Here is a 23,415-nt window from a genome sequence, read left to right on the forward strand (position 1 = left end):
CGACGAAGATGGGATTCGAACCCACGCGGGGAGACCCCAATGGATTAGCAGTCCATCGCCTTAACCACTCGGCCACCTCGTCCGGTGTATTTTGATGAGTACACTATTTATGTAGGGAGTGATCTATAGCTACCTGGCCTAAACCACACACAACTTTTGTCTGATATTCACGATTCAATATATGTTTTTTTTTCAGACAGAAAAAAATTCTAACCATCGAACCATCCTAGCTCTAACTGATGTGCACATAATGAACCTAGTGCATGATATTCTTTAAAAGAAGAAATATATATCTTCAGGTAAATTAAAACAATTCTCCTGGCTGGGAGAAAACTCAACATTACCCACCTACCCACCCAATAAACAGAAACAAATACATGGTCGGTCCCTTAGTGAGCAAGCATGTTCATATCAATGGATTGTTAGGCAAGGGAAAAAACTCGTACGAACATTCGTTGTATTCATCACTTCGGTAAGTATTACATCAGATCAGTTTCATTTTTTTTAAAGTTATAAAAATCAATGTTTTCTAACAACAGAGCCGAGTGGCCGAGTGGTCTAAAGCGCTCTCCGTCACGGATCACTGCCATCTCACCTCTGTCTGCGTGGGTTCGAGTCTCGGGCTCGGCCAATGTGGACATGTGAGAAAGCTTGCCGGTAGCTTCTCGTGGGTCGGTGGTTCTTTCCGGGGTTTTCCCGGGTTCTTCCTCCACCATTAATACTGGCCGCCATGTATAGCCTATCTTGTGCTGAAAAATGGCGTTAAACCCTATAACAACAACAATAACAACTAACAGCAGAGTGGCGCAGTGGAAGCGTGCTGGGCCCATAACCCAGAGGTCCGTGGATCGAAACCACGCTCTGCTAATCACTTTTATTTGGTTTTTGTTTTTTGTTTTTAATTTTAAATTCATAACATCAAATTATCATTTATCTTCAGGCACAAAAATATAAATAAAAGGCACATTCAGTAAATATGTATCTGATTTCATATATAAAATGTGGGTCAATGTAATTTACTTTTCACGCTTCAATGACGGCTTTTTTGGTGCGAATTTGGACCTTCTACACCGTTCTAGCAATAATAAAATGTCAAATGTACATGCAGCTAAAGTGAAATATAACAAAAGGTCAAGGTAACATTACTTTCACCCTTAAGCCATGTATTTTGTTGAGATCCTATATAGAAGTTGATACATGCATGTAAAATATTAAGTTCTTTTCTTTGGCACTGTATCAATTATTGTAGAGAATTTAAAGGTACAGAAAACAATTTGTCAAGGACATGATACAAGCAAAAGAAAAACAATGTGGCATGTAATGATATAGCATTGGAACGTTCGACAGTGATCAGGTGGACAAGCCTCCCCGTGTTTCCCACCCCACCGCCGGCATCACCCTTCCCCACCCCCAGACAAAAATGAGTGTTTGTCTCCCTGGCCCTCACTAGCTGCTAAATCCCACAGTCAGCTTGCGGTCTTCTTTGCGCTCCCTGTGAAAAATACATACTGAACCACCCCTGCGATCCCACCCAAAAGTGCCGAAAAGTTTTGACCTCTGACATGACATTGCCATATTAAAAATGGAATTTATTTTGTTTCAATTTTTCGTTAATCCATACAATATGTGCTCTTCAAAGGCAAATTTACACATTTCCAGTGATTACATGTTTCCAAACTTGATATCCTGCTCCGGAAGGAAACGGAGGCTGGTTCTCGAAAATTAAACTTTAGATGAGCCTGTAAAATAATTGTGGTGTATATGAATAGAGGTCATACAATTTGCTATCAATTTTGGGATATATAGTATTTCTTCAATTGGTCACGGTGGGGTTTGATTCTTTTGTGTCATTCTAAAGGTATACTTTCTATTATACAATTGTAAGTTTTCTGTATTTTTCGCTTTGATCTCAGGATTTGATTCACAAACAACGTCCTAAACACAAACAATTCCTGCCTTTATAAGTTATGTGAACATGAATATTTTACAACCACATGAATTATCAGAATTTAAAAAGAGAGGTTGTTCAAATACAGCCAGAAACATCGATATTCATGTTGACATTATATCAAATTTGTTCCCATGCACAAAAACATTTGTCTGTGAAACATATGGAGGACATTTAAGTGCTGCTTATTTAAGGACATGAAAAATAAGTCCCTTTCAACTTCATATTTAGAACAGTAGATCAACAGTTATCAAGAGTATAATAATAATAATAATAATAATAATAATAATAATAATAATAATAAATTAAGAAGAATGGCACATTTGGTTGTGAAAGTCCCATCTGATATATGCTCCTTAGTAAAACGCAATCCTCCTTTCGGATTCGCCATTTATTCAATTGTTGCAGGAGGGGGTCAATCGTTTTTCTTTTGTCGAACCAAGGGAGGCAACTAATGGAACTAGAACGTTCATTATAAACAATTGATTAGGTAGTCAACTAATGCAACTAAGAGGTTAGTGTTGTTGTTTCCATAAAATGTTTTACCGGGGTGTACTAGACTTTATGACTGCCTTAAATCCCAAACACGCCCATATATCATTGTTATAAATAAGATGTATCAATTATTTTCTGCTACTCGATATCGGATTATTTTAAACAAGGAAATGTGTCTTTCTCAATGAAACAATATGTGACTTTGCATAATCCGATCGAGAGCTATCTGCAATGTGTTGTTCGATTCAAGCTACCCTGTCTATAATTACGGCAAATTGGACATTCAGTTATTTGTGAGACGCATTGACATCGAAAGACAAACTGACTGAAGAGAGTTTTGGAGTATGAATCTCTGGTCACAAGAAATCTACGTCAGCGCGGAATGAATAGATGTGATCATGTGACTAGCTTTAGAAATACGCCCTACCTATGCTTAGGACATAACAACTTTCACGATCCAATCAGTCAACGAAATAACAAAATGTCTTTCTATGTAGTTCTGCCGAAAGTTTCAAATTTGTATGAGGTTACGTTGCCAAATAAAGAGTATAATCTAAAGTGGAATTGGCAGTGATAACTATGACTGTACTTCCCCATATTCTGACACTATTACTGTGTAAATACCTCGCCTACCTGCACACGTTTCCGACGAAGAGATAGGTATCAAGATAAGAGAATACGGAGTGGAATTCCTATCTCCCATTCAGGATAGATACTACCCTAGAAATCGTGTGACAGACGTGACGCATTTTTGTTTTGGATATTTAATTTTGATTGTTTGTTATTTTTTAAATATTTATTATTTGTTATTTCATGTTTTATTTCGTATTCTAGAGAAATTATTTGTTACATTTTACAATACTTGCTGGTTTTACATCTTTTCTAGTACTTAGGTTAAGAACATAGATTTGTAATATTATGTAAAATACAGTTTTCCAAAAGAGATAAAATCTTAGCCCTACAGTCGGAAGCATCAAACTGTAAGTGACCATTAGTTCGTTAAGTTATTGCATGATAATCAAGTAAAGGTGCGCTCTTTTTGTCTTGACCCGGGTCGCATGATGACAGATTGCACAGATTTCGTGTGCCACAAGTGTTGGAAACAGCGTCATGTTCCTAGGAAGTACAAAAGGCAAAGCTCTGACAATTGTGGAAATTTTCTTTATTTGTGTTCATGTGGGAAATATGACTTAAGAAATACAACTGCCTAAAGATGTTACATGCTAAATGATTAAATTGAAGAAATTAATTACCGAATTGCTAACGTTGCCACAAAGGAAGATAGATTGGGGATTCAAGTTGTAGAAGATGATGAACACGAGGTTGATGAAGTAATACAGGGTGCAGATGGTGAAGAAAGAGGTGATGAAACTGATCAAGAAAAAGCTTTTCACAGAGTCAACCATTCATACTGGTATCTCTTTTACGACAATTCGGGTTTGGTGACAGTTTTATTTAATGGATACAAATATTTTATATTGAAATTAGAAACAGTGTTAAATGCATTTAATGAAAGCCTTTTCAATTAAACATTCAGTCCTCCAAAGTTGCCCTATACTAACTATACTATATTTATTTGAAGCGGAACATTTAGGGCTCGCTATAATTATAAATTATTATGTCAATGTTGCTCTATTTCTATTGTCTAGCAGTACAAGTAAAGTCTTTCAACATGCCGATGGTACAACCATGACATTAGCAAAGAAAGAATCTATTAATCAATCATTTATTGTACTTGGTTTATATTGTAAAGGATCTGGTTCAAAAGGGAATAAAGAAAACAAACGGAACTTTTATTTAATTCATCAGGCAGTCTCTGTTGAATTCTGCAGACAGCTCCAATTTCAACATTGTGATCACGTTATCTTAATTTTGGGAACTAGTGCTGGAGCTCAGTTAGAATAACACTTTGTCTAAAATTAAAACTTATTACACAGAGGTGATACTAAATTGTATGACTTCTGTTCATGTATAGCACAAATGTTTTACTCGCTTTTAAGTAGCTTGATTTTCCGTAAACCAGCCGCTGTTTCCTTTTGGAGTAGGGTATTTTGTTTTGGAAACATTTACTCACTAAAAAAAATACATTTGCCACTCTAGTATCACCCTTAACGTTCAACTGGTATTATATATAGCATTACCGATAGAGAACAGCCTTATCAGAGAGAAGTTTTAATCGGAAAGAATGGTGTTAGATGCACACTGCATTTAACACTGTCTTTAATATCGGCTGAATAAAAATTTGACCAAATCCAAAATTTATGTGAATGAGACAAACTTTTGACTCTGTCAAAAACGTTGCTTTTATCAATTTTTAAGGTATATCCCTCGATGTTGTCCCTCTAGGTCATAGCAATGACATCTCCTACAGTGAATGTTGTATCAGCAATATCCCTTCAAACTATAGAGCATGTCTGAATTAGAGGCATAATTTTGGGTAATACCCATTTCAAACCATGAGCCATAACCCTCGTCAAAATAGTATCATCTACATTAAATAGTCTCATAGGTCGCCAATATTTCCAGCTTCTTTAGTCGCTCTTGGTGTTGTAAAAAATGATATTGTATCAAATCTCACTGTCCATGACGTAATTGATTCCTTGTTAACGATCTGAAGAAGAAAAAATCTCTAACAGGTTATCATATTCATAATTTAAAACGTTGTAAAATACAACTACTTTATCGATTTAACCAGACCAAAATATCTAATTTTAGACATTATATTTATAGCTGCATGTATTTTATCAACCCTTGTATGACAATACTCAAATACGTATCATCAGCAGGTACGGATGAATTTACCAAGATTAAAACTGATTCTTTACAACTCTCATCATCTGTGCTCGATAATTACAAAATATAATAAAACTTATAAATGTATTTTAATATTTGATTTTCATTTGAAACAAGTGAGCCAAAGTCATCAATGGATTCATTAATAACATTTCGCTTTTGTTGATATTTTTCAGGATTTTTTTATAAAGTATTTGCTATTTGCGTCACTTTCAATCACCAAACTGGATTAAAATCTCGGTATAACACCTCAAAACAATCTTATTTCTTAGTCACTTCATTGTTGTTCGAGTTCTTCCTATGTATTGATATCAAATGAATCTTTAGCGGTAAATTTTACAGAAAATAGAATCATTTTGTCTTGACATCTATACAATTCTTGGAAACTTTCTTTCTTTCTCTTCGTACTGTATAGGAGCGAGAATTCTTACTTTTATATTTTGCATTATCCACTAAGTGAGTTGTTCACTAAAATATTTTACTCTTTCCCTCAATAATAATAGATTTCACTCTACATACCTATTCATCATTACAAACATTATCTAATTTAAGTAAGTGCCTAATTTCTTCGTTGCATGTAGTTATTTTAGGATCGATCTCATAATGATGTACATGCATAACAAAATATTTTGCATACCAATATATAATTTGGAGGAATTTAAGATATAATCCATCCTGCACTGCCATAGTTCGCATAGTACCATTCTCTCTTGATCTCCAAAGATCGTAAATATTGCTATCAACTGTAATTATGAAGCTCTCGAATAGCAATATCATCGATACGTATGTGTTTGTTATGTTGATCAATTGCAGCTATTGTAACCACCTACCAAGGTAGTGCTATAACTCGTATTGGTCTCCACAATTGTTGCACACGGTATTAGTGGATCAGATACAGTTTTATATGCAACGTTCACTCCATAAAGTCGGCCTTTGGATATAACTTCTAGAAACCTAAGATCGTTGTGTTCACCGAAAAGTCGTCTGACTACAAACGAAACAAGTGAAAATGGTTCTTGGATTTTGAGAGTGCTCCAGAAACAGCAGTTATGTAGACATTTTGGTGTTAACGTGTCTAAGTATAGCAGATTATATACAAAACTTAAAGAGGTTAAAGATAAACTTGCAAGTACGTTATTGGTTTTATTAATATTGGAGTACACAGGTATGGAATTAGTCGGCTCACAAATTATATTTTCCATGAAACTACCGCGATTCCATGAACGTTGTATTATTGTGAAACTTAATTTAACCCTAGCCCTCAGAATATAAGTGAACTGGAGAGAGTCCATTGCTTGTGCGCTATACATCTGGAAGGTATTACGTTCACATGTTCATACTTTATGTACCTGTGTACCTTTTAGAAGAAGAAATAAGTAGAAATTAGAAAGAATATGAAGAGGAATATCTATACCCCGGTCAACATAGACACCAATCTGATAAAATCAGATCTCCGCTGTCCTACGTGAAGATGTGACGACGACCACTGAAGAATGACATTCAGGTGACCATTAAATTAGCCAATGGAAATGCAACTTTCAAAAAATCTGAAAGTGAATCAAATCGTTCGATACACATTCATCCTTTTCGCCCACGGTGCTCTTTCTCAAAACGCAAAGATATTAGACCTCATCTGACTGGTTGATAAAATTAACAATTATGGTAATAGCATAGGTACCAGAATATGCCTTCTAAGCGATCGCTGTCAGATCTTCATTTGGTAACAGCGGAGATCTGATTTTAATCAGTTTGGTACACAGGTACTTAAAGTATGAACAGGTGAAAGGACAGCTACATAAACGAACATTTTCCCCGTCATTTCTTCTACACTTCTGATAACATCAGTTTCTTTGACCTTCTTAACATTAACCGCAATTGTAGATTGTTGTCCAAGACTATCCGAGTATACAAACGTACAGTCTCCTGTTACTTAAAATTTGACCATCGTTTTAATGGGTATTACACACACTTCTAGTAAACAGACACATACGCGTGTGCTTTGGTGCCGTTTTGGAAACAACTCACCCCTTAACCTCCCAAACCTTAACTTGATCCCTTTTGCCTTGCTCGCAACCCTAAATGTTTCTGCTAATCGGCCGATTCGCGGCATTGATATTTGGCTACACTTCCCGCATGCATGTTAGCACTACTGGGACTTTATTTCAATGCCAAGAAATGTTGTTGTTTTTTTTTTCTCCTGTGGGAGATAAAATGTTCCACACGCACAAAAAGTACAACTCGATTATAAAGATGCAGCCGGAACAGGTCAATACACAAACCTGTCACAAACATGCACAAAACGTCAGTCCATTCAAGACACAAACCACCAAAAAAAATCATGGAGACATCATTAGGCGTGTTTTCTTTCTGACGTGACGATATCACATTACAATATTGATGAATACGGTTTGTAGTCATAACTAAAAGTGCTACACATCAGATAAAATGTATATCGACGAAGATGGGATTCGAACCCACGCGGGGAGACCCCAATGGATTAGCAGTCCATCGCCTTAACCACTCGGCCACCTCGTCCGGTGTATTTTGATGAGTACACTATTTATGTAGGGAGTGATCTATAGCTACCTGGCCTAAACCACACACAACTTTTGTCTGATATTCACGATTCAATATATGTTTTTTTTTCAGACAGAAAAAAATTCTAACCGTCGAACCATCCTAGCTCTAACTGATGTGCACATAAAGAACCTAGTGCATGATATTCTTTAAAAGAAGAAATATATATCTTCAGGTAAATTAAAACAATTCTCCTGGCTGGGAGAAAACTCAACATTACCCACCTACCCACCCAATAAACAGAAACAAATACATGGTCGGTCCCTTAGTGAGCAAGCATGTTCATATCAATGGATTGTTAGGCAAGGGAAAAAACTCGTACGAACATTCGTTGTATTCATCACTTCGGTAAGTATTACATCAGATCAGTTCCATTTTTTTTAAAGTTATAAAAATCAATGTTTTCTAACAACAGAGCCGAGTGGCCGAGTGGTCTAAAGCGCTCTCCGTCACGGATCACTGCCATCTCACCTCTGTCTGCGTGGGTTCGAGTCTCGGGCTCGGCCAATGTGGACATGTGAGAAAGCTTGCCGGTAGCTTCTCGTGGGTCGGTGGTTCTTTCCGGGGTTTTCCCGGGTTCTTCCTCCACCATTAATACTGGCCGCCATGTATAGCCTATCTTGTGCTGAAAAATGGCGTTAAACCCTATAACAACAACAATAACAACTAACAGCAGAGTGGCGCAGTGGAAGCGTGCTGGGCCCATAACCCAGAGGTCCGTGGATCGAAACCACGCTCTGCTAATCACTTTTATTTGGTTTTTGTTTTTTGTTTTTAATTTTAAATTCATAACATCAAATTATCATTTATCTTCAGGCACAAAAATATAAATAAAAGGCACATTCAGTAAATATGTATCTGATTTCATATATAAAATGTGGGTCAATGTAATTTACTTTTCACGCTTCAATGACGGCTTTTTTGGTGCGAATTTGGACCTTCTACACCGTTCTAGCAATAATAAAATGTCAAATGTACATGCAGCTAAAGTGAAATATAACAAAAGGTCAAGGTAACATTACTTTCACCCTTAAGCCATGTATTTTGTTGAGATCCTATATAGAAGTTGATACATGCATGTAAAATATTAAGTTCTTTTCTTTGGCACTGTATCAATTATTGTAGAGAATTTAAAGGTACAGAAAACAATTTGTCAAGGACATGATACAAGCAAAAGAAAAACAATGTGGCATGTAATGATATAGCATTGGAACGTTCGACAGTGATCAGGTGGACAAGCCTCCCCGTGTTTCCCACCCCACCGCCGGCATCACCCTTCCCCACCCCCAGACAAAAATGAGTGTTTGTCTCCCTGGCCCTCACTAGCTGCTAAATCCCACAGTCAGCTTGCGGTCTTCTTTGCGCTCCCTGTGAAAAATACATACTGAACCACCCCTGCGATCCCACCCAAAAGTGCCGAAAAGTTTTGACCTCTGACATGACATTGCCATATTAAAAATGGAATTTATTTTGTTTCAATTTTTCGTTAATCCGTACAATATGTGCTCTTCAAAGGCAAATTTACACATTTCCAGTGATTACATGTTTCCAAACTTGATATCCTGCTCCGGAAGGAAACGGAGGCTGGTTCTCGAAAATTAAACTTTAGATGAGCCTGTAAAATAATTGTGGTGTATATGAATAGAGGTCATACAATTTGCTATCAATTTTGGGATATATAGTATTTCTTCAATTGGTCACGGTGGGGTTTGATTCTTTTGTGTCATTCTAAAGGTATACTTTCTATTATACAATTGTAAGTTTTCTGTATTTTTCGCTTTGATCTCAGGATTTGATTCACAAACAACGTCCTAAACACAAACAATTCCTGCCTTTATAAGTTATGTGAACATGAATATTTTCCAACCACATGAATTATCAGAATTTAAAATGAGAGGTTGTTCAAATACAGCCAGAAACATCGATATTCATGTTGACATTATATCAAATGTGTTCCCATGCACAAAAACATTTGTCTGTGAAACATATGGAGGACATTTAAGTGCTGCTTATTTAAGGACATGAAAAATAAGTCCCTTTCAACTTCATATTTAGAACAGTAGATAAACAGTTATCAAGGGTATAAGAATAATAATAATAATAATAATAATAATAATAATAATAATAAATTAAGAAGAATGGCACATTTGGTTGTGAAAGTCCCATCTGATATATGCTCCTTAGTAAAACGCAATCCTCCTTTCGGATTCGCCATTTATTCAATTGTTGCAGGAGGGGGTCAATCGTTTTTCTTTTGTCGAACCAAGGGAGGCAACTAATGGAACTAGAACGTTCATTATAAACAATTGATTAGATAGTCAACTAATGCAGCTAAGAGGTTAGTGTTGTTGTTTCCATAAAATGTTTTACCGGGGTGTACTAGACTTTATGACTGCCTTAAATCCCAAACACGCCCATATATCATTGTCATAAATAAGATGTATCAATTATTTTCTACTACTCGATATCGGATTATTTTAAACAAGGAAATGTGTCTTTCTCAATGAAACAATATGTGACTTTGCATAATCCGATCGAGAGCTATCTGCAATGTGTTGTTCGATTCAAGCTACCCTGTCTATAATTACGGCAAATTGGACATTCAGTTATTTGTGAGACGCATTGACATCGAAAGACAAACTGACTGAAGAGAGTTTTGGAGTATGAATCTCTGGTCACAAGAAATCTACGTCAGCGCGGAATGAATAGATGTGATCATGTGACTAGCTTTAGAAATACGCCCTACCTATGCTTAGGACATAACAACTTTCACGATCCAATCAGTCAACGAAATAACAAAATGTCTTTCTATGTAGTTGTGCCGAAAGTTTCAAATTTGTATGAGGTTACGTTGCCAAATAAAGAGTATAATCTAAAGTGGAATTGGCAGTGATAACTATGACTGTACTTCCTCATATTCTGACACTATTATTGTATAAATACGTCGCCTACCTGCACACGTTTCCGACGAAGAGATAGGTATCAAGATAAGAGAATACGGAGTGGAATTCCTATCTCCCATTCAGGATAGATACTACCCTAGAAATCGTGTGACAGACGTGACGCATTTTTGTTTTGGATATTTAATTTTGATTGTTTGTTATTTTTTAAATATTTATTATTTGTTATTTCATGTTTTATTTCGTATTCTAGAGAAATTATTTGTTACATTTTACAATACTTGCTGGTTTTACATCTTTTCTAGTACTTAGGTTAAGAACATAGATTTGTAATATTATGTAAAATACAGTTTTCCAAAAGAGATAAAATCTTAGCCCTACAGTCGGAAGCATCAAACTGTAAGTGACCATTAGTTCGTTAAGTTATTGCATGATAATCAAGTAAAGGTGCGCTCTTTTTGTCTTGACCCGGGTCGCATGATGACAGATTGCACAGATTTCGTGTGCCACAAGTGTTGGAAACAGCGTCATGTTCCTAGGAAGTACAAAAGGCCAAGCTCTGACAATTGTGGAAATTTTCTTTATTTGTGTTCATGTGGGAAATATGACTTAAGAAATACAACTGCCTAAAGATGTTACATGCTAAATGATTAAATTGAAGAAATTAATTACCGAATTGCTGACGTTGCCACAAAGGAAGATAGATTGGGGATTCAAGTTGTAGAAGATGATGAACACGAGGTTGATGAAGTAATACAGGGTGCAGATGGTGAAGAAAGAGGTGATGAAACTGATCAAGAAAAAGCTTTTCACAGAGTCAACCATTCATACTGGTATCTCTTTTACGACAATTCGGGTTTGGTGACAGTTTTATTTAATGGATACAAATATTTTATATTGAAATTAGAAACAGTGTTAAATGCATTTAATGAAAGCCTTTTCAATTAAACATTCAGTCCTCCAAAGTTGCCCTATACTAACTATACTATATTTATTTGAAGCGGAACATTTAGGGCTCGCTATAATTATAAATTATTATGTCAATGTTGCTCTATTTCTATTGTCTAGCAGTACAAGTAAAGTCTTTCAACATGCCGATGGTACAACCATGACATTAGCAAAGAAAGAATCTATTAATCAATCATTTATTGTACTTGGTTTATATTGTAAAGGATCTGGTTCAAAAGGGAATAAAGAAAACAAACGGAACTTTTATTTAATTCATCAGGCAGTCTCTGTTGAATTCTGCAGACAGCTCCAATTTCAACATTGTGATCACGTTATCTTAATTTTGGGAACTAGTGCTGGAGCTCAGTTAGAATAACACTTTGTCTAAAATTAAAACTTATTACACAGAGGTGATACTAAATTGTATGACTTCTGTTCATGTATAGCACAAATGTTTTACTCGCTTTTAAGTAGCTTGATTTTCCGTAAACCAGCCGCTGTTTCCTTTTGGAGTAGGGTATTTTGTTTTGGAAACATTTACTCACTAGAAAAAATACATTTGCCACTCTAGTATCACCCTTAACGTTCAACTGGTATTATATATAGCATTACCGATAGAGAACAGCCTTATCAGAGAGAAGTTTTAATCGGAAAGAATGGTGTTAGATGCACACTGCATTTAACACTGTCTTTAATATCGGCTGAATAAAAATTTGACCAAATCCAAAATTTATGTGAATGAGACAAACTTTTGACTCTGTCAAAAACGTTGCTTTTATCAATTTTTAAGGTATATCCCTCGATGTTGTCCCTCTAGGTCATAGCAATGACATCTCCTACAGTGAATGTTGTATCAGCAATATCCCTTCAAACTATAGAGCATGTCTGAATTAGAGGCATAATTTTGGGTAATACCCATTTCAAACCATGAGCCATAACCCTCGTCAAAATAGTATCATCTACATTAAATAGTCTCATAGGTCGCCAATATTTCCAGCTTCTTTAGTCGCTCTTGGTGTTGTAAAAAATGATATTGTATCAAATCTCACTGTCCATGACGTAATTGATTCCTTGTTAACGATCTGAAGAAGAAAAAATCTCTAACAGGTTATCATATTCATAATTTAAAACGTTGTAAAATACAACTACTTTATCGATTTAACCAGACCAAAATATCTAATTTTAGACATTATATTTATAGCTGCATGTATTTTATCAACCCTTGTATGACAATACTCAAATACGTATCATCAGCAGGTACGGATGAATTTACCAAGATTAAAACTGATTCTTTACAACTCTCATCATCTGTGCTCGATAATTACAAAATACAATAAAACTTATAAATGTATTTTAATATTTGATTTTCATTTGAAACAAGTGAGCCAAAGTCATCAATGGATTCATTAATAACATTTCGCTTTTGTTGATATTTTTCAGGATTTTTTTATAAAGTATTTGCTATTTGCGTCACTTTCAATCACCAAACTGGATTAAAATCTCGGTATAACACCTCAAAACAATTTTATTTCTTAGTCACTTCATTGTTGTTCGAGTTCTTCCTATGTATTGATATCAAATGAATCTTTAGCGGTAAATTTTACAGAAAATAGAATCATTTTGTCTTGACATCTATACAATTCTTGGAAACTTTCTTTCTTTCTCTTCGTACTGTATAGGAGCGAGAATTCTTACTTTTATATTTTGCATTATCCACTAAGTGAGTTGTTCACTAAAATATTTTACTCTTTCCCTCAATAATAATAGATTTCACTCTACATACCTATTCATCATTACAAACATTATCTAATTTAAGTAAGTGCCTAATTTCTTCGTTGCATGTAGTTATTTTAGGATCGATCTCATAATGATGTACATGCATAACAAAATATTTTGCATACCAATATATAATTTGGAGGAATTTAAGATATAATCCATCCTGCACTGCCATTGTTCGCATAGTACCATTCTCTCTTGATCTCCAAAGATCGTAAATATTGCTATCAACTGTAATTATGAAGCTCTCGAATAGCAATATCATCGATACGTATGTGTTTGTTATGTTGATCAATTGCAGCTATTGTAACCACCTACCAAGGTAGTGCTATAACTCGTATTGGTCTCCACAATTGTTGCACACGGTATTAGTGGATCAGATACAGTTTTATATGCAACGTTCACTCCATAAAGTCGGCCTTTGGATATAACTTCTAGAAACCTAAGATCGTTGTGTTCACCGAAAAGTCGTCTGACTACAAACGAAACAAGTGAAAATGGTTCTTGGATTTTGAGAGTGCTCCAGAAACAGCAGTTATGTAGACATTTTGGTGTTAACGTGTCTAAGTATAGCAGATTATATACAAAACTTAAAGAGGTTAAAGATAAACTTGCAAGTACGTTATTGGTTTTATTAATATTGGAGTACACAGGTATGGAATTAGTCGGCTCACAAATTATATTTTCCATGAAACTACCGCGATTCCATGAACGTTGTATTATTGTGAAACTTAATTTAACCCTAGCCCTCAGAATATAAGTGAACTGGAGAGAGTCCATTGCTTGTGCGCTATACATCTGGAAGGTATTACGTTCACATGTTCATACTTTATGTACCTGTGTACCTTTTAGAAGAAGAAATAAGTAGAAATTAGAAAGAATATGAAGAGGAATATCTATACCCCGGTCAACATAGACACCAATCTGATAAAATCAGATCTCCGCTGTCCTACGTGAAGATGTGACGACGACCACTGAAGAATGACATTCAGGTGACCATTAAATTAGCCAATGGAAATGCAACTTTCAAAAAATCTGAAAGTGAATCAAATCGTTCGATACACATTCATCCTTTTCACCCACGGTGCTCTTTCTCAAAACGCAAAGATATTAGACCTCATCTGACTGGTTGATAAAATTAGCAATTATGGTAATAGCATAGGTACCAGAATATGCCTTCTAAGCGATCGCTGTCAGATCTTCATTTGGTAACAGCGGAGATCTGATTTTAATCAGTTTGGTACACAGGTACTTAAAGTATGAACAGGTGAAAGGACAGCTACATAAACGAACATTTTCCCCGTCATTTCTTCTACACTTCTGATAACATCAGTTTCTTTGACCTTCTTAACATTAACCGCAATTGTAGATTGTTGTCCAAGACTATCCGAGTATACAAACGTACAGTCTCCTGTTACTTAAAATTTGACCATCGTTTTAATGGGTATTACACACACTTCTAGTAAACAGACACATACGCGTGTGCTTTGGTGCCGTTTTGGAATTTTGGAAACAACTCACCCCTTACCCTCCCAAACCTTAACTTGATCCCTTTTGCCTTGCTCGCAACCCTAAATGTTTCTGCTAATCGGCCGATTCGCGGCATTGATATTTGGCTACACTTCCCGCATGCATGTTAGCACTACTGGGACTTTATTTCAATGCCAAGAAATGTTGTTGTTTTTTTTTTTCTCCTGTGGGAGATAAAATGTTCCACACGCACAAAAAGTACAACTCGATTATAAAGATGCAGCCGGAACAGGTCAATACACAAACCTGTCACAAACATGCACAAAACGTCAGTCCATTCAAGACACAAACCACCAAAAAAAATCATGGAGACATCATTAGGCGTGTTTTCTTTCTGACGTGACGATATCACATTACAATATTGATGAATACGGTTTGTAGTCATAACTAAAAGTTCTACACATCAGATAAAATGTATATCGACGAAGATGGGATTCGAACCCACGCGGGGAGACCCCAATGGATTAGCAGTCCATCGCCTTAACCACTCGGCCACCTCGTCCGGTGTATTTTGATGAGTACACTATTTATGTAGGGAGTGATCTATAGCTACCTGGCCTAAACCACACACAACTTTTGTCTGATATTCACGATTCAATATATGTTTTTTTTTCAGACAGAAAAAAATTCTAACCATCGAACCATCCTAGCTCTAACTGATGTGCACATAATGAACCTAGTGCATGATATTCTTTAAAAGAAGAAATATATATCTTCAGGTAAATTAAAACAATTCTCCTGGCTGGGAGAAAACTCAACATTACCCACCTACCCACCCAATAAACAGAAACAAATACATGGTCGGTCCCTTAGTGAGCAAGCATGTTCATATCAATGGATTGTTAGGCAAGGGAAAAAACTCGTACGAACATTCGTTGTATTCATCACTTCGGTAAGTATTACATCAGATCAGTTTCATTTTTTTTAAAGTTATAAAAATCAATGTTTTCTAACAACAGAGCCGAGTGGCCGAGTGGTCTAAAGCGCTCTCCGTCACGGATCACTGCCATCTCACCTCTGTCTGCGTGGGTTCGAGTCTCGGGCTCGGCCAATGTGGACATGTGAGAAAGCTTGCCGGTAGCTTCTCGTGGGTCGGTGGTTCTTTCCGGGGTTTTCCCGGGTTCTTCCTCCACCATTAATACTGGCCGCCATGTATAGCCTATCTTGTGCTGAAAAATGGCGTTAAACCCTATAACAACAACAATAACAACTAACAGCAGAGTGGCGCAGTGGAAGCGTGCTGGGCCCATAACCCAGAGGTCCGTGGATCGAAACCACGCTCTGCTAATCACTTTTATTTGGTTTTTGTTTTTTGTTTTTAATTTTAAATTCATAACATCAAATTATCATTTATCTTCAGGCACAAAAATATAAATAAAAGGCACATTCAGTAAATATGTATCTGATTTCATATATAAAATGTGGGTCAATGTAATTTACTTTTCACGCTTCAATGACGGCTTTTTTGGTGCGAATTTGGACCTTCTACACCGTTCTAGCAATAATAAAATGTCAAATGTACATGCAGCTAAAGTGAAATATAACAAAAGGTCAAGGTAACATTACTTTCACCCTTAAGCCATGTATTTTGTTGAGATCCTATATAGAAGTTGATACATGCATGTAAAATATTAAGTTCTTTTCTTTGGCACTGTATCAATTATTGTAGAGAATTTAAAGGTACAGAAAACAATTTGTCAAGGACATGATACAAGCAAAAGAAAAACAATGTGGCATGTAATGATATAGCATTGGAACGTTCGACAGTGATCAGGTGGACAAGCCTCCCCGTGTTTCCCACCCCACCGCCGGCATCACCCTTCCCCACCCCCAGACAAAAATGAGTGTTTGTCTCCCTGGCCCTCACTAGCTGCTAAATCCCACAGTCAGCTTGCGGTCTTCTTTGCGCTCCCTGTGAAAAATACATACTGAACCACCCCTGCGATCCCACCCAAAAGTGCCGAAAAGTTTTGACCTCTGACATGACATTGCCATATTAAAAATGGAATTTATTTTGTTTCAATTTTTCGTTAATCCATACAATATGTGCTCTTCAAAGGCAAATTTACACATTTCCAGTGATTACATGTTTCCAAACTTGATATCCTGCTCCGGAAGGAAACGGAGGCTGGTTCTCGAAAATTAAACTTTAGATGAGCCTGTAAAATAATTGTGGTGTATATGAATAGAGGTCATACAATTTGCTATCAATTTTGGGATATATAGTATTTCTTCAATTGGTCACGGTGGGGTTTGATTCTTTTGTGTCATTCTAAAGGTATACTTTCTATTATACAATTGTAAGTTTTCTGTATTTTTCGCTTTGATCTCAGGATTTGATTCACAAACAACGTCCTAAACACAAACAATTCCTGCCTTTATAAGTTATGTGAACATGAATATTTTACAACCACATGAATTATCAGAATTTAAAAAGAGAGGTTGTTCAAATACAGCCAGAAACATCGATATTCATGTTGACATTATATCAAATTTGTTCCCATGCACAAAAACATTTGTCTGTGAAACATATGGAGGACATTTAAGTGCTGCTTATTTAAGGACATGAAAAATAAGTCCCTTTCAACTTCATATTTAGAACAGTAGATCAACAGTTATCAAGAGTATAATAATAATAATAATAATAATAATAATAATAATAATAATAATAAATTAAGAAGAATGGCACATTTGGTTGTGAAAGTCCCATCTGATATATGCTCCTTAGTAAAACGCAATCCTCCTTTCGGATTCGCCATTTATTCAATTGTTGCAGGAGGGGGTCAATCGTTTTTCTTTTGTCGAACCAAGGGAGGCAACTAATGGAACTAGAACGTTCATTATAAACAATTGATTAGGTAGTCAACTAATGCAACTAAGAGGTTAGTGTTGTTGTTTCCATAAAATGTTTTACCGGGGTGTACTAGACTTTATGACTGCCTTAAATCCCAAACACGCCCATATATCATTGTTATAAATAAGATGTATCAATTATTTTCTGCTACTCGATATCGGATTATTTTAAACAAGGAAATGTGTCTTTCTCAATGAAACAATATGTGACTTTGCATAATCCGATCGAGAGCTATCTGCAATGTGTTGTTCGATTCAAGCTACCCTGTCTATAATTACGGCAAATTGGACATTCAGTTATTTGTGAGACGCATTGACATCGAAAGACAAACTGACTGAAGAGAGTTTTGGAGTATGAATCTCTGGTCACAAGAAATCTACGTCAGCGCGGAATGAATAGATGTGATCATGTGACTAGCTTTAGAAATACGCCCTACCTATGCTTAGGACATAACAACTTTCACGATCCAATCAGTCAACGAAATAACAAAATGTCTTTCTATGTAGTTCTGCCGAAAGTTTCAAATTTGTATGAGGTTACGTTGCCAAATAAAGAGTATAATCTAAAGTGGAATTGGCAGTGATAACTATGACTGTACTTCCCCATATTCTGACACTATTACTGTGTAAATACCTCGCCTACCTGCACACGTTTCCGACGAAGAGATAGGTATCAAGATAAGAGAATACGGAGTGGAATTCCTATCTCCCATTCAGGATAGATACTACCCTAGAAATCGTGTGACAGACGTGACGCATTTTTGTTTTGGATATTTAATTTTGATTGTTTGTTATTTTTTAAATATTTATTATTTGTTATTTCATGTTTTATTTCGTATTCTAGAGAAATTATTTGTTACATTTTACAATACTTGCTGGTTTTACATCTTTTCTAGTACTTAGGTTAAGAACATAGATTTGTAATATTATGTAAAATACAGTTTTCCAAAAGAGATAAAATCTTAGCCCTACAGTCGGAAGCATCAAACTGTAAGTGACCATTAGTTCGTTAAGTTATTGCATGATAATCAAGTAAAGGTGCGCTCTTTTTGTCTTGACCCGGGTCGCATGATGACAGATTGCACAGATTTCGTGTGCCACAAGTGTTGGAAACAGCGTCATGTTCCTAGGAAGTACAAAAGGCAAAGCTCTGACAATTGTGGAAATTTTCTTTATTTGTGTTCATGTGGGAAATATGACTTAAGAAATACAACTGCCTAAAGATGTTACATGCTAAATGATTAAATTGAAGAAATTAATTACCGAATTGCTAACGTTGCCACAAAGGAAGATAGATTGGGGATTCAAGTTGTAGAAGATGATGAACACGAGGTTGATGAAGTAATACAGGGTGCAGATGGTGAAGAAAGAGGTGATGAAACTGATCAAGAAAAAGCTTTTCACAGAGTCAACCATTCATACTGGTATCTCTTTTACGACAATTCGGGTTTGGTGACAGTTTTATTTAATGGATACAAATATTTTATATTGAAATTAGAAACAGTGTTAAATGCATTTAATGAAAGCCTTTTCAATTAAACATTCAGTCCTCCAAAGTTGCCCTATACTAACTATACTATATTTATTTGAAGCGGAACATTTAGGGCTCGCTATAATTATAAATTATTATGTCAATGTTGCTCTATTTCTATTGTCTAGCAGTACAAGTAAAGTCTTTCAACATGCCGATGGTACAACCATGACATTAGCAAAGAAAGAATCTATTAATCAATCATTTATTGTACTTGGTTTATATTGTAAAGGATCTGGTTCAAAAGGGAATAAAGAAAACAAACGGAACTTTTATTTAATTCATCAGGCAGTCTCTGTTGAATTCTGCAGACAGCTCCAATTTCAACATTGTGATCACGTTATCTTAATTTTGGGAACTAGTGCTGGAGCTCAGTTAGAATAACACTTTGTCTAAAATTAAAACTTATTACACAGAGGTGATACTAAATTGTATGACTTCTGTTCATGTATAGCACAAATGTTTTACTCGCTTTTAAGTAGCTTGATTTTCCGTAAACCAGCCGCTGTTTCCTTTTGGAGTAGGGTATTTTGTTTTGGAAACATTTACTCACTAGAAAAAATACATTTGCCACTCTAGTATCACCCTTAACGTTCAACTGGTATTATATATAGCATTACCGATAGAGAACAGCCTTATCAGAGAGAAGTTTTAATCGGAAAGAATGGTGTTAGATGCACACTGCATTTAACACTGTCTTTAATATCGGCTGAATAAAAATTTGACCAAATCCAAAATTTATGTGAATGAGACAAACTTTTGACTCTGTCAAAAACGTTGCTTTTATCAATTTTTAAGGTATATCCCTCGATGTTGTCCCTCTAGGTCATAGCAATGACATCTCCTACAGTGAATGTTGTATCAGCAATATCCCTTCAAACTATAGAGCATGTCTGAATTAGAGGCATAATTTTGGGTAATACCCATTTCAAACCATGAGCCATAACCCTCGTCAAAATAGTATCATCTACATTAAATAGTCTCATAGGTCGCCAATATTTCCAGCTTCTTTAGTCGCTCTTGGTGTTGTAAAAAATGATATTGTATCAAATCTCACTGTCCATGACGTAATTGATTCCTTGTTAACGATCTGAAGAAGAAAAAATCTCTAACAGGTTATCATATTCATAATTTAAAACGTTGTAAAATACAACTACTTTATCGATTTAACCAGACCAAAATATCTAATTTTAGACATTATATTTATAGCTGCATGTATTTTATCAACCCTTGTATGACAATACTCAAATACGTATCATCAGCAGGTACGGATGAATTTACCAAGATTAAAACTGATTCTTTACAACTCTCATCATCTGTGCTCGATAATTACAAAATATAATAAAACTTATAAATGTATTTTAATATTTGATTTTCATTTGAAACAAGTGAGCCAAAGTCATCAATGGATTCATTAATAACATTTCGCTTTTGTTGATATTTTTCAGGATTTTTTTATAAAGTATTTGCTATTTGCGTCACTTTCAATCACCAAACTGGATTAAAATCTCGGTATAACACCTCAAAACAATTTTATTTCTTAGTCACTTCATTGTTGTTCGAGTTCTTCCTATGTATTGATATCAAATGAATCTTTAGCGGTAAATTTTACAGAAAATAGAATCATTTTGTCTTGACATCTATACAATTCTTGGAAACTTTCTTTCTTTCTCTTCGTACTGTATAGGAGCGAGAATTCTTACTTTTATATTTTGCATTATCCACTAAGTGAGTTGTTCACTAAAATATTTTACTCTTTCCCTCAATAATAATAGATTTCACTCTACATACCTATTCATCATTACAAACATTATCTAATTTAAGTAAGTGCCTAATTTCTTCGTTGCATGTAGTTATTTTAGGATCGATCTCATAATGATGTACATGCATAACAAAATATTTTGCATACCAATATATAATTTGGAGGAATTTAAGATATAATCCATCCTGCACTGCCATAGTTCGCATAGTACCATTCTCTCTTGATCTCCAAAGATCGTAAATATTGCTATCAACTGTAATTATGAAGCTCTCGAATAGCAATATCATCGATACGTATGTGTTTGTTATGTTGATCAATTGCAGCTATTGTAACCACCTACCAAGGTAGTGCTATAACTCGTATTGGTCTCCACAATTGTTGCACACGGTATTAGTGGATCAGATACAGTTTTATATGCAACGTTCACTCCATAAAGTCGGCCTTTGGATATAACTTCTAGAAACCTAAGATCGTTGTGTTCACCGAAAAGTCGTCTGACTACAAACGAAACAAGTGAAAATGGTTCTTGGATTTTGAGAGTGCTCCAGAAACAGCAGTTATGTAGACATTTTGGTGTTAACGTGTCTAAGTATAGCAGATTATATACAAAACTTAAAGAGGTTAAAGATAAACTTGCAAGTACGTTATTGGTTTTATTAATATTGGAGTACACAGGTATGGAATTAGTCGGCTCACAAATTATATTTTCCATGAAACTACCGCGATTCCATGAACGTTGTATTATTGTGAAACTTAATTTAACCCTAGCCCTCAGAATATAAGTGAACTGGAGAGAGTCCATTGCTTGTGCGCTATACATCTGGAAGGTATTACGTTCACATGTTCATACTTTATGTACCTGTGTACCTTTTAGAAGAAGAAATAAGTAGAAATTAGAAAGAATATGAAGAGGAATATCTATACCCCGGTCAACATAGACACCAATCTGATAAAATCAGATCTCCGCTGTCCTACGTGAAGATGTGACGACGACCACTGAAGAATGACATTCAGGTGACCATTAAATTAGCCAATGGAAATGCAACTTTCAAAAAATCTGAAAGTGAATCAAATCGTTCGATACACATTCATCCTTTTCGCCCACGGTGCTCTTTCTCAAAACGCAAAGATATTAGACCTCATCTGACTGGTTGATAAAATTAACAATTATGGTAATAGCATAGGTACCAGAATATGCCTTCTAAGCGATCGCTGTCAGATCTTCATTTGGTAACAGCGGAGATCTGATTTTAATCAGTTTGGTACACAGGTACTTAAAGTATGAACAGGTGAAAGGACAGCTACATAAACGAACATTTTCCCCGTCATTTCTTCTACACTTCTGATAACATCAGTTTCTTTGACCTTCTTAACATTAACCGCAATTGTAGATTGTTGTCCAAGACTATCCGAGTATACAAACGTACAGTCTCCTGTTACTTAAAATTTGACCATCGTTTTAATGGGTATTACACACACTTCTAGTAAACAGACACATACGCGTGTGCTTTGGTGCCGTTTTGGAAACAACTCACCCCTTAACCTCCCAAACCTTAACTTGATCCCTTTTGCCTTGCTCGCAACCCTAAATGTTTCTGCTAATCGGCCGATTCGCGGCATTGATATTTGGCTACACTTCCCGCATGCATGTTAGCACTACTGGGACTTTATTTCAATGCCAAGAAATGTTGTTGTTTTTTTTTTCTCCTGTGGGAGATAAAATGTTCCACACGCACAAAAAGTACAACTCGATTATAAAGATGCAGCCGGAACAGGTCAATACACAAACCTGTCACAAACATGCACAAAACGTCAGTCCATTCAAGACACAAACCACCAAAAAAAATCATGGAGACATCATTAGGCGTGTTTTCTTTCTGACGTGACGATATCACATTACAATATTGATGAATACGGTTTGTAGTCATAACTAAAAGTGCTACACATCAGATAAAATGTATATCGACGAAGATGGGATTCGAACCCACGCGGGGAGACCCCAATGGATTAGCAGTCCATCGCCTTAACCACTCGGCCACCTCGTCCGGTGTATTTTGATGAGTACACTATTTATGTAGGGAGTGATCTATAGCTACCTGGCCTAAACCACACACAACTTTTGTCTGATATTCACGATTCAATATATGTTTTTTTTTCAGACAGAAAAAAATTCTAACCGTCGAACCATCCTAGCTCTAACTGATGTGCACATAAAGAACCTAGTGCATGATATTCTTTAAAAGAAGAAATATATATCTTCAGGTAAATTAAAACAATTCTCCTGGCTGGGAGAAAACTCAAC

The 23,415-nt window shown here is 35.7% G+C and overlaps 4 non-coding genes across 4 annotated transcripts; all 4 read right to left on the reverse strand.

Annotated features, from left to right (window-relative positions):
- On the reverse strand, positions 1-82 carry Trnas-gcu (transfer RNA serine (anticodon GCU)). Its single transcript has one exon. It is a non-coding gene; the product is annotated as a tRNA-Ser (tRNA).
- A 7,607-nt stretch (positions 83-7,689) lies between these two features.
- Positions 7,690-7,771, reverse strand: Trnas-gcu (transfer RNA serine (anticodon GCU)). The gene has a single exon. It is a non-coding gene; the product is annotated as a tRNA-Ser (tRNA).
- Positions 7,772-15,387: 7,616 nt separating this feature from the next.
- On the reverse strand, positions 15,388-15,469 carry Trnas-gcu (transfer RNA serine (anticodon GCU)). The gene has a single exon. It is a non-coding gene; the product is annotated as a tRNA-Ser (tRNA).
- Positions 15,470-23,076: 7,607 nt separating this feature from the next.
- On the reverse strand, positions 23,077-23,158 carry Trnas-gcu (transfer RNA serine (anticodon GCU)). The gene has a single exon. It is a non-coding gene; the product is annotated as a tRNA-Ser (tRNA).
- Between the last annotated feature and the right edge of the window lie 257 nt (positions 23,159-23,415).

Source organism: Sinohyriopsis cumingii, unplaced genomic scaffold (genome assembly GCF_028554795.1).
Source record: "Sinohyriopsis cumingii isolate HCF-2022 unplaced genomic scaffold, ASM2855479v2 utg000646l, whole genome shotgun sequence".
Lineage (NCBI taxonomy): Eukaryota > Metazoa > Mollusca > Bivalvia > Unionida > Unionidae > Sinohyriopsis > Sinohyriopsis cumingii.